We start from the raw sequence: 11,167 nt of genomic DNA, 5'->3' as shown, positions 1-11,167 counted from the left end.
TTGGGCAACGGTTCCGCAACGTGTACAGCAACCTCAGATGGATTGTAAGGCGAAGGAGCAGGAAGCAGGGCTGGGCGGCGTGTGACTTCAGCATAGGTCATCGGCTGGGGGAAGCCCGGGTGCGGCGGTTAATCGACTGCACAATCGGTGACGTAAGCGCGTTCTGAACCTCCTCACGGATGATACTGGCCAGAGAAGCTGAACCAGGGGCAAATGTCCAGTGAAGTTACTGCAGCTCTTCGCGAACTACGGTTTGAATGAAGTCGTGAAGGGAGCTCAGTTCTCCCCCGGGATTGCAGTCGGTGCGATCTGTCGGTGGTAGTTTGGAGAGGGAATTCAGTGGCCGAGCGTATTGACTGCTTCGCTGCTGTAGCAGTTTCTCCATAATTACAGCTTCGGCCAGAAACGTCGCGACGGTGGTGAGCGGGTACCACACGAGTCCGGAAAAACGCTGATTTTTGACGCCGGGCATCAGGCGCCGCACTTTCGTCTCTTTCGCCAAAAGAATAGATTTTAGCTCTTGGTCCCAGCGGCCTGGGTTTTCGTGCCGGGAGCTAGGTTTTCTTGGCGTTCATTATTTAGCTATCTTGTTTAGATAACTATTTTTTTCTATGCTATTGGCATTCGCAGAATTGGTTTTTAACGCGCGTTTGTTAGTCGTTTCTTGTGTCTTCTTTTGGCAATTTGTATATTCTCAGAATTCCTAAAAGATATAGTTCAGTAGATGAGCACTTAAGATGTGCAATCAAAAGAAGGTAAAGTGTACTAAGTGTGAGGCGCAGGTTAATCTCAAGGAAACGCGTTTTGACTCTGTAGGTGAAGCGGAAGGCAGCGACTTTTTGTGTCGGTGTTGAGTACTGAGTGCGCGTCTAGATAGATTTGATCAAGAAAGTGGCAGTTTAGTGTCTCGTGTGGATGATTTAGAACATGAAGTAAGTTTGTTAAGAGCGGAAAATCAGAAACTGCTTGGACAGCTTACTCAAATTGGAAAAAAAGGGGCCGACTTTATTCTTGGAACCAACGAGGATGAACATTCCAATGCGGGCCACGTGGCAGGGGCCAGCACTGGCATGGAAGGCATAAGCAATGTAGGTCAGGCTGATCCGAACCGTCAGAGTTATTTAGAGGCAGCTAAGACGTCGGAAAAAAAGGAAAATAAGGAAGAAAGAAAATCCCAGAGATAAGGACAAAGATAACCGAAAGCAGGAGCCAACAGTTGGGAGAGAGAGAGAGAAGGCCCAGGTGCTTATCGCTGGAGATTCTAACATGAACAGGTGCAAGCGAGATATCTTGGAACGTGCGAGGGGTGATAAGAGAGTGTTGGTTGGAGCCTTCCCAGGGAGAACAATGAGGGCAGTGCTAAACGAGAGTAAAAATAGGCTGTTGAAGAATTCCGCAGAGCGCAGTATGGTAATAGTAGCCGCGGGGCTAAACGATGTCTTAAATGGTGACGTTGCAGGATTGGTGGAAAGTTTATCTAAGGGAGTTGACGAGATCAGGGAGATAGCACAACAGACGCAGATAGTTGTATGCACAGTACCAGAGGTCCTAGGGTTGAACGGAAAGATGGAAAAGGACGTGGTGAGAGTTAATCAGGACACAAGAAAGTTAAGTCCTCCAAAAAATATCTTGGTTCTACCAAGTCGAGCGCCCTACTGCTACTTAGTCCGAGCAAAATATGCTGCTAAATAGCTCAGCCACCAGGCGCCACATCATCCAGTACACTTTGTCTTGTGGCGCCGAACATAAAAGGCAGGAAGACGACCTCATCCAGGGCGACTATCCCTACGGTGGACAGAAGGCAGCAGCTGGCCAGCACAGCAGGGTGGTTACAGTAGCGATAATGGTACGGTGCTAGACCAGGGGCGAGATGCTACCACGGTGACCTTCGTAATCCGCACTGCTGGCGCCATTCCGCAACAGGAATGTTCCGCTCTTCTTGCTTGACAGACTACTGCTCTTGGTGGGGAATAGTTTTTGCTGGTGCTGTGATATTGAGTGGGCGTTCCTTGCATAGCGCATACCCTGTCAATGCAGCGTCGTTTTCTGCCAGCCTCGAGAAAGCACCTTTATTTTATCTATTTCCTTATCCACTTCAGGCGACGGTACGCTGTACTTTTTTTCTCTTACGAAGAGAGCATTTAAGCACTCTCACATGAGACAATTATTTCCTGGATAATATAGAGAGATAGTTTCAGTTGCTACATTATATTGAGTCGTGCCATAATTAAAGGCCGAATTTGGCAATATTCAGGACAAGCACTCAGTTTAAAATTTAATGTTTTATTTTCACACAAATATTGCAACACTTGTTTAGTTCATTATATATCGAGTTACTGAAGATTCTTGAGAGAGATTGTAATAAAAACTGCAGATTACGTTTTTTTATTGGAATTGAATTTGCCCTTTTTCGCGTTTTTCTATTTTGGCCAATTTTGATGCGTTGTGGAGAACACACCTAGTATTCTAGAGCTCTAAATACTGTCTCAAACGAAGAACACAACACGCATAGAAAAGAGAAAGTGTTTTAGTGCAAATAACGTAAACGCATCACACCAGTATGTAAGGTTAAAAAGTGATCTTTTCAGAGCGAAGCTACGAAACAAAGTTTGCGATTTTTAAAAATGAGCAGCAATGCAAAAAATTTGTTTAACAGCTCTTATGAACGCAGATGTTACATAAATTTGATGAGTTAAAAATAATGAACGGCAAAAGTTTGTTCCGCTAGCAGCAGTTCTCTGTACTTGCCAATTTTCGAAATGGCAAAAAAGGCGTCTTCCCTTTCGAGAAAAAGGACTTTTTCTCGAAAAAACTATGCCGGATCTTGCAAAGCTAAGAATCATTCTTTTGTCTCGAGATATTTGCCCACCACATACAAAAATTTTATGAAAAACGGAAAATGCTCTTGCGACCTCGAGAACCGTTATTATCTGGACACACCTATACATCTGAGCGGGTTCGTTGAGTTTCTTAGTGCCAAGCTCCAACTGAGCACCTTAGATGTCGAAGCCGTTGTTCACTTGTTCAAACTAAAAAGGTTTGATTTTGTGGTTTGGATTTGTGGGGTTTAACGTCCCAAAGCGACTGAGGCTATGAGACGCGCCGTAGTGGAAGACACCGGAAATTTCGACCACCTGGGAATCTTTGATGTGAGCTGACATCGCACAGCACACGGAAGCCTCTTAGTTTCGCCTCCATCGAAATGCAGTCACAGAGACCGGGCAAACTGAAAAGGTAAATGAGAAGAATATCACCTGCAAATTCAGTAGTAGCCATTCGTTAATTTGGTGTGCTTGATTCATATGCGCATATTCAATGCATTGTTATTGAGGAGGAAACACCAATATATATTTAGGTCTCTACGTTCAGCGACTCATTAGCTTTGAAGGGGTGGCCGCATTCAGTGGAGGCAAAACGAAAAAGGCGCCCATCTGCAATGTATCGAACAGTGTCAGCATGAGTCGCCTCAACGACGTTTAAACCTGCATACAGTGTCATACACCTTTAGGTTTTATTTTCAGCTGTAGCAGTATGGAACTCGGAATAAAGCAAAATTACTTTTGACATCTTTGTTGCTGAACGCACATCGTAGAGTCGTAACTCGATAGATTTCTTCTAGTGCGCAAGATGCTCGCTGCTTTCTGTTCTTGTAGAAAACAACAGTCGGAAGTGATTGCGGCTCTGAACTTTTCGACAAGAATTTTATATCATCCGGTCATGTCCTTGCTACTAATGTTCATGCAAGAACTACCATAGCCAGTTTTCCTTGTTCTCAGGCATAGGCTATGGAACTGTCTGGATATTCGTCATACGTATTAATATAATTTTGTTCATAGTGATGATTTTAGGGAGCATTAATTATGCCTGAACTAAGACCCAGAATGGCCGGACATCGACTGCCTCAAGTGCTACAACAAGCATAATGTCACGTAGTGGTGATAAGGCCGTAGACACACACACAAAAAAAACAAAGGCTTGATGGTACTGAAACTAACTCTTCATTGGGCCGAATTGCGCCCGCAAAACAACTAAGCAACTCGGCGGCGGCGATAGCAACAAACGTGCTCGTCGATCGGCGAACAAAGAATGCCCGTCGCACTCTTCAACGCTCAATTTAAAGGCTGCTCAGAACAATCTAGATAACGTCGCAAACTGCTAGTAGAACAACCTAAAACATTGTAGAAAAATACGCGAGTGATCGGAATCTTCGAGACAGATCTCGGTGCATCGTTCGCGACAAAGAAAATAACGCGCCGTATCGCGACAACGAGCATGAACAAACACGGGGTACAGAAGTGATAAGTGTGCCAGAACAACAATGATACGGCCGCATGCCAGCGGCTGTAGAACAGGAACAAATAACGATTTAAACAGTTCGCGGCATTACTCCAACCCCCCCCCCCCCCCCTTAAAAACATCGCCTCGATGCTTAAAAAAATACACATACATGAATTAACATAAACATTCCAAAGCAAACATAAATAGCCTTTAGCGCGCATAATATGGCTTAATGCGTACATGCACAATTTCTGGATGCGCTCGTTGCCGCTGCGATGCTGCCGCGCCGTCGGGAACGACTTCGTAGTTCAATTGCCCTAGTCGACGAAGCACCTTGTAGGGGCCAAAGTATCGGCGTAAAAGCTTTTCACTCCGTCCGCGGCAGCTAATCTACGTCCAAATCCAGACTTGATCTCCCGACTTGTCCTCAGAATCGCGTCGTCGTAGGTTGTAACGTCGGTCATCGGTTCGTTGCCGATCTTTAATGCGCATTTGGGCGAGTCGTCGGGCTTCCACTGCACGTTTAAGGCAGGCGGCAACGTCCAGGTGATCCTCATCGGTTACATGTGGCAGCATTGCGTCAAGCGTCGTCGTGGGCTCCCTGCCATACACAACGCTGAACGGGCTCGACCTGATTGTCTCCTGGACGGCGGTACAATAAGCGAAGATGACGTACGGTAGAATGGCGCCCCATGTCTTGTGCTTGATATCGATGTACATTGCAATCATATCCGCAATAGATTTGTTGAGACCATTTGTCTCGGGATGGCACGCAGTATTTCGTCGATGATTTCTACGACTGTATTCTATTGTGGCTTGCGTCAGTTCTGCCGTAAATGCTGTTCCCCTGTCCGTGATGAGGACTTCTGGGGCGCCGTGTCGCAAGAGAATTTGTTCGACAAAAAACTTTGCGACTTCTGCCGCAGTACCATTGGGCAGTGTTTTTGCTTCGGCGTATGGGGTAAGGTAGCCGGTGGCCACGATGATCAACTTGTTACCCGCAGATGAAGATGGAAACGGGCGGAGAAGATCCATCCCAATTTGTTGAAAGGACAGGGTTGTGGGAGACATCGGGTTCAGTAGCCCAGCTGGCCTGATCGGCGGCGTCTTGCGTCGCTAGCACTCACGGCACGTTTTTACGTAATGGGCAACGTCGGCAGGCAGTCGCGACCAGTAGTACTTCTGGATTCGATGCAACGTGCGCGTAAAACCGAGCTGCCCTGCTGTTGGCTCGTCGTGCAATGCACGACGAATTTCCTGTCTTAGGTTTTTAGCCACGACAAGAAGATACGCTGTCTTGCTGGGAGCCAAGTTCTTCTTTACGATGACGTCATTGCTTAAGGTGAACGACAACTGACGCCTAAACACAGCAGGAGGAGAAGCGGTCTTGCCTTCCAAGTAATCTGCTAGCTCTTTCAGCGGAGGATCTGATCGCTGTTGTTGTGCAAAGCTGCTGGCGCTTACTGGTCTCAGAAAGGCATCGTCGTCCTCGTCCTTCAGAGTAACGTCGACGGCAGCGCGGGATAAGCACTCTGCGTCTAAATGCTTGCGGCCCGACTTATAGACTATAGTCATGTCAAATTCTTGAAGTCGTAGGCTCCATCGGGCAAGGCGGCCGGAGGGGTCTTTCAAATTAGCCAGCCAGCAGAGGGCGTGGTGGTCACATATGAATGGTCGACCGTATACGGACGGAACTTGTTACTACATGGACGTCCGGTATTATGAACGCCGTCTTCTCGCGGTCTCTTTCGTCGTCCTCAATTTGCCAGTACCCACTCTTTAGGTACATCGACGAGAAGTACTTAGAGTTACAGAGCCGGTCCAGAGTGTCATCGAAGTGTGGAAGCGGGTAGGTATCCTTAGTTATGTCATTCAAGCGGCAGTAATCAACGCAGAAGCGAGGTGTGCCGTCTTCTTCACCAAAACAACTGGTGTCGCCAAGGGGCTGTTGGAGGGCTGAATCACGTCATCACACAGCATTTTCTCAACTTGATCGCGTATGGCTTCGCGTTCTCGCGGGGATACACGGTAGGGCTTTGAAGTAGCGGTCGAGCGTTTTCTTCCGTGATGATGCGATGCTTTGCCAGCGGTGTTTGCCGCACCTTCAATGCTGACGAAATGCACTCGCTGTAGTATTCAAGAGGAATGCGAATCCGGTCTTGTCCATGACAAAAACGGACGATGCCTCTTGTGATGTTAACTCCTTTATCGTGTAACAACTGAGTGTTTCCATCGACAACCCCTTGCGTGATTTCGACTTTTGTTGTAACCACAGGGACGATAACGCTCGATCGGGGAGGTATGGTCAATCCTCCGTCGAGGATGTTGAGAGCGACGTGATGCGTCGCAGTTCCCGTAGCAGGTATGGCTTTGTCGGCCGAGAGTTTGATGAGTTTGGTCGGAGGTCCATGATCGCTTGATGTTCGTTCATAAAGTCCATGCCCAGACTCACATCGCGGGAACAGTGCTGTAGGATGACGAAGCGGGAAGGGTAGGTACGTCTATTTACTGTAATCCTTGCGGTGCGTCTTCCCGATGGCGTAATAAGGTTACCACCAGCGGTGCGGATTATCGGGCCGTCCCAAGTGTTCGTCACATTCTTGATCTGGGCGGCGAAAGCTCCACTGATGATAGAGTAGTCGGCACCGGTGTCCACTAGGGCGGTAACCGTGCGTCCGTCAACAGCAACCTCAAGGTCGCTTGTTCGCGTCCTAGTATTGCACTTTGGCTTCGGCGTTCGATCTCTACTTCGTCTTGTGCTGAGGTGACGGCCGGAGCACAACGCCATAACCTCGCTGGGCGGCGAAATCAACTTGAAGTCTGGTCGTGATCCAGTCGACGTTGTCGTCTTGTGGATCAGCTATTTAATGGCTGCGTCGTCGTCACTCATTGTCGGCATTGAAAGATCTTCGTGTTTTCGCCATGAAGCAACCTCATCTCCAAAGGTTGCTTTGTTTAGCTTCCTATGCGTGGGCTTGGGGACCTTCCGCGCACACTCGCATTGTAGTTACGACCTGGCGACACAAATCGGGCACTGAACGGCAATGGAGACCTGAGCCGACGGCTTGGAGACACAATCTCACTGCTACGCAGATAGTTGTCGATTCCTTGCGATCATTCACCTGAGCGTCGACTGCAAATCCGAGGAGACCGATTCGTCGGTACGGGCAGTGGCACAGAATGTGGCCGGCTTCGCCGCAGTGGAAGCATAATAGCCGCTTGTTCGCTGTCTTCCAGGCGTCGCACTTCCTGCGGCATAGGGATCGTTGGTAGGGTTGGCGGGCGGGTGGCAAAGGGAGGCTTGCAGGAGCAGGGCGGTAGCAGCGAGGGCTTGGAAAATCATCACGTTGGGGCGCAGGGTGGCGTAATGAAGCAGCATAGTTCATCGTTGTTGCCTCTAGTGCTGGAACTGTCGCAGCCGTCTCTTGAAGAATGTCCAGCGCCTGCTGAACTTCTTCACGGACGACGTCCGCGAGCATCGCCGCGAGCATCGCCGCGAGCATGGCAGCAAACGGCGGCGCTCCTCTCGCATGATCTCCCGCATGAGGGTCCGAAGGTTCCCTCCGCTTGCAGATGCGCTGGGGTTGTGGCTTGAATATTCTTGTTGAACCGGGTGTCCAATGTCTTCTCGATGGTCGATGCTTCACTTTCAAATTCTTCCACAGTTTTCGGCGGGTTCCGGAAAAGCTCTGCAAAAAGCAAATCTTTACCGCCTCGCCTTAAGAATTTCACTCTCTCACCTTCGATCAAGTTAGGCTCGGCGCGGCGAAACAGACACTTCATCTCCTCTACATGGACCAGGACGGGCTCGTTGGTAGTTGAATTCTTGATTGGAGGAGGGCCTGAGCTCTTTCTTTTCGGACAGAACTTGCAAAGGCCATCAAACACTGTGCTTTGAATATCTCCCAATCCTTGAAACCTGTAGGCTGGGTCATTGTCAGCGTCGATGCCTTCTGAGATCGAATAGGGTCCGGCAGCTGAGCTTGTTCAGTTTGGAGCCCTTGAAGCCGGCGACTGGTTCGGCTGTTCCTCTAGGGTAACAGGAACAAGGCTGGGGTCTTCGCTTTAAGGATCAAATGATGTCACTTAGTGGTGACAAGGCCGTAGACACACAAAAAAGACACAGACTTTATGGTACTGAAATAACGCTTTATGGGCTGACGTGCGCCCGCAAAATAACTAAGCAACTTAGCGATGGCAATAGCAAAGAGAAGTTTATTTGGTACCTTGAACGTTTTTTGAAACCACAGACGATTGTGGGTGCGATGTTTACACAGTAGTCAATAATACACGCTATTCACTGTGCTCAAACAAAGGGTAATAATAACCACAGCCAAAGCTGTCCCTACGGCCTCTCTTCCCTTAAGGGAAATAAAACTCAGACGCACATCAAGGTGTGGAAACTATCCCCCCCCCCCAAAAAAAAAAAAGCAGTTTGAGAGGGCGACCGATTACATCACATAAAGGCGCAATATAAGCTTGGATACTGCGCTTACTCAAGACCTCGGGTACAAGCTTAAGAAAGGGGGGAAGGGGATACGAGGCTCGCAGGCTACTACAGCAAGGCCGGCATCTTCAGCCTGTTGTTAACTACAACAAAGAAGCGCGTATGCCAACGCCGCAGAAACCGCGCCTCACCATCCCTTTCTAGCTGGTCTGACAAGTACTTCCAGATGACGAGGCGCAGATTCCGCAGCGCTGGGTACATTGCGCGAGCAGGAGTCCGGCGTGCCTCAGCGAGGCAGTGACACCGCCACAGTACATACATGGTGGCGGCGACAACTAAACGAGGAAAAAGGCCACGCTGGCGTCTTGTGCCAGGGCCTACGCGAACTCTAAACATGCGCTGCACGAGGCGCCACATCGTGCGTGCAACAATACATTCAAAGAAAACATGCTGCAACGTTTCTACGCCACCACAATTAGCGCATCTATCGTTGGGTGCCACGCCCTACCTGGCGAGGCGCTGGCGCGTGGGAGGAACCCCCCAGCGCCTGTTCCACTCAAAATCTACAACTTCATTGGGCATTCGGCCTGTCGCCAATGCCCGCCGTTTGGAGATGGTTGTCATCCGGACTTCATCCGGTGTAAGACGTGCACACGCGATTTGTTCGCTAATCTGAATGGGTGGCATGTCTGTAAGGCTCGCATCAGGTAAGTCGGCGTCTAACGCCTCTTTCATTCCCGCGACAGTGCGATAGAAAGAGGACGGCCTCTCCGCATGGGGGCCTACATGCCTTCCAGGGCTGAAAGCCCGACGTGCTGTGCTTAACCAGTAGAAGAGTAGTGAGCGTCCTGGGTAAGACTCCCTTGTGAGAAGGGAACCCACTAACCTCACTGCCAGCACCCGCGACACAGTAGGGATGCACGGCAATCCAAGGTCCCCCTGGTTTGTCGGCAGTGTTAATAAGTGACGGGCAACCAACGCAGTCCGGCCATCCCACACAAAGGCGCCTACAAGAGACGCGTGGCGGCCCGCTGTACGGCGCGGAATTATTGCGACGCGTGCCACATAAAAGGCGAAAGTGCACACATGAGTTTTCACAACCGTGGCTTTTGCCCTTAGTGAGAGGCTGAAATGTGCGGCCTCCGAAAGAGCGCGTGTTGCTCGCAACACAACACACGGACTGCGGCCACAAAGTCCACCGCCAAGGGCAGTGGATCTCTGAAGGACCCAAAACGCAGCGCCTGGCTTTTACTAGGGTTGAGCTGTGCACCAGACAAAAGAGCGCATTGGTCAAAGGTGGATAGCAAGACTCAGAAGCTCTCGCTGTCCCGAACAAAAACACAGATATCATCCCCATACGCGGAAACCACTAGCGTTTCCTGTCCTACCATTGGGAAGCCCCGAATTCGTTTGTCGGCGACTACTTTACGCAGAAAAGGATCTAGAGCAAGCATGAAAAGGGCCGGTGAGAGCGGGCACCCTTGTCTTACCCCTCGTGTTACCGCAAAACTGCCTGCGATGGTGCCTTTGAGGACGAGTTGGCTGGTTAAGCCATTATATAGTGATCTTATGAGTCACGAATTCAGTCGGTAAGCCAAAGCAACTAAGAACATTAAAGAGGTAGCTGTGATCTACGTTATAAAAAGCCTTCGCCTGGTCTAAGGCAACGAATATACCACTGACATTTTTGGCATTTCCGTAAGCGAATACATCTCTCGTTAACGTAAGGGAGGCAAACACCGACCTACCAGGTACCGCGCAGGACTGGTAAGGGCTTACCAGGTCCTCTAAGTAGGCTCGCGGCCTTCTGACAAGTAGAATGGCAATCAGTTTATAATCAGTGTTCAGGAGGGTAACTGGTCGCCAAGACGCTGGGCTTGATGGTGTCAAGCCATCCATTAGGAGCAAGACGATGCGCCTAGCACTTAATGAGGGTGGTTTCGTGCCATTTGAAAGAAAGCCGTTTACAAGCTTAAGAAGCAAGCCTCCAATGATGTTGAAAAAGGTGGTGTAAAAACCTACCACTATCCCATCTGGACCAGGCGCAGTTGACTGAATCATGGCCCCTAAAGCGTCGCGCACCTCCTCCATAGTAGCTGGAGATGTAAGTGCCATGCGTGCCTCTTCAGGAACCTGAGGGAGGGGCCCGCAGAAGGAGCTGACAGCTTCTTCATAGCCTTCGCGTTGGTCGACGCCCTGGGAAGAAAACAGGGCAGCAAAATGGGCGCAAAAGATGCGCTGGATCTCGGCTTCATCTGAAGAGGGAGTACCATCTTACAAGATTACTTCATCCACTTGCGGTGGCCGAACTTTAGACTGACCTTGCGAGCGCGCGTAACCAATGTCAGCTGTGTCAACAAGGGGAATGCGTGAACCTGCTGCCATACGTGATGAGCGCGAGCTGTTCTCAAGGATGCGATGATACCGAGTGCGCAGTGTGCC

The sequence above is a fragment of the Amblyomma maculatum genome, chromosome 11 (assembly GCF_055883805.1).
Source record: "Amblyomma maculatum isolate TAMU_Amacu chromosome 11, ASM5588380v1, whole genome shotgun sequence".
Lineage (NCBI taxonomy): Eukaryota > Metazoa > Arthropoda > Arachnida > Ixodida > Ixodidae > Amblyomma > Amblyomma maculatum.
Note: the sequence above shows the minus strand (reverse complement) of the source record.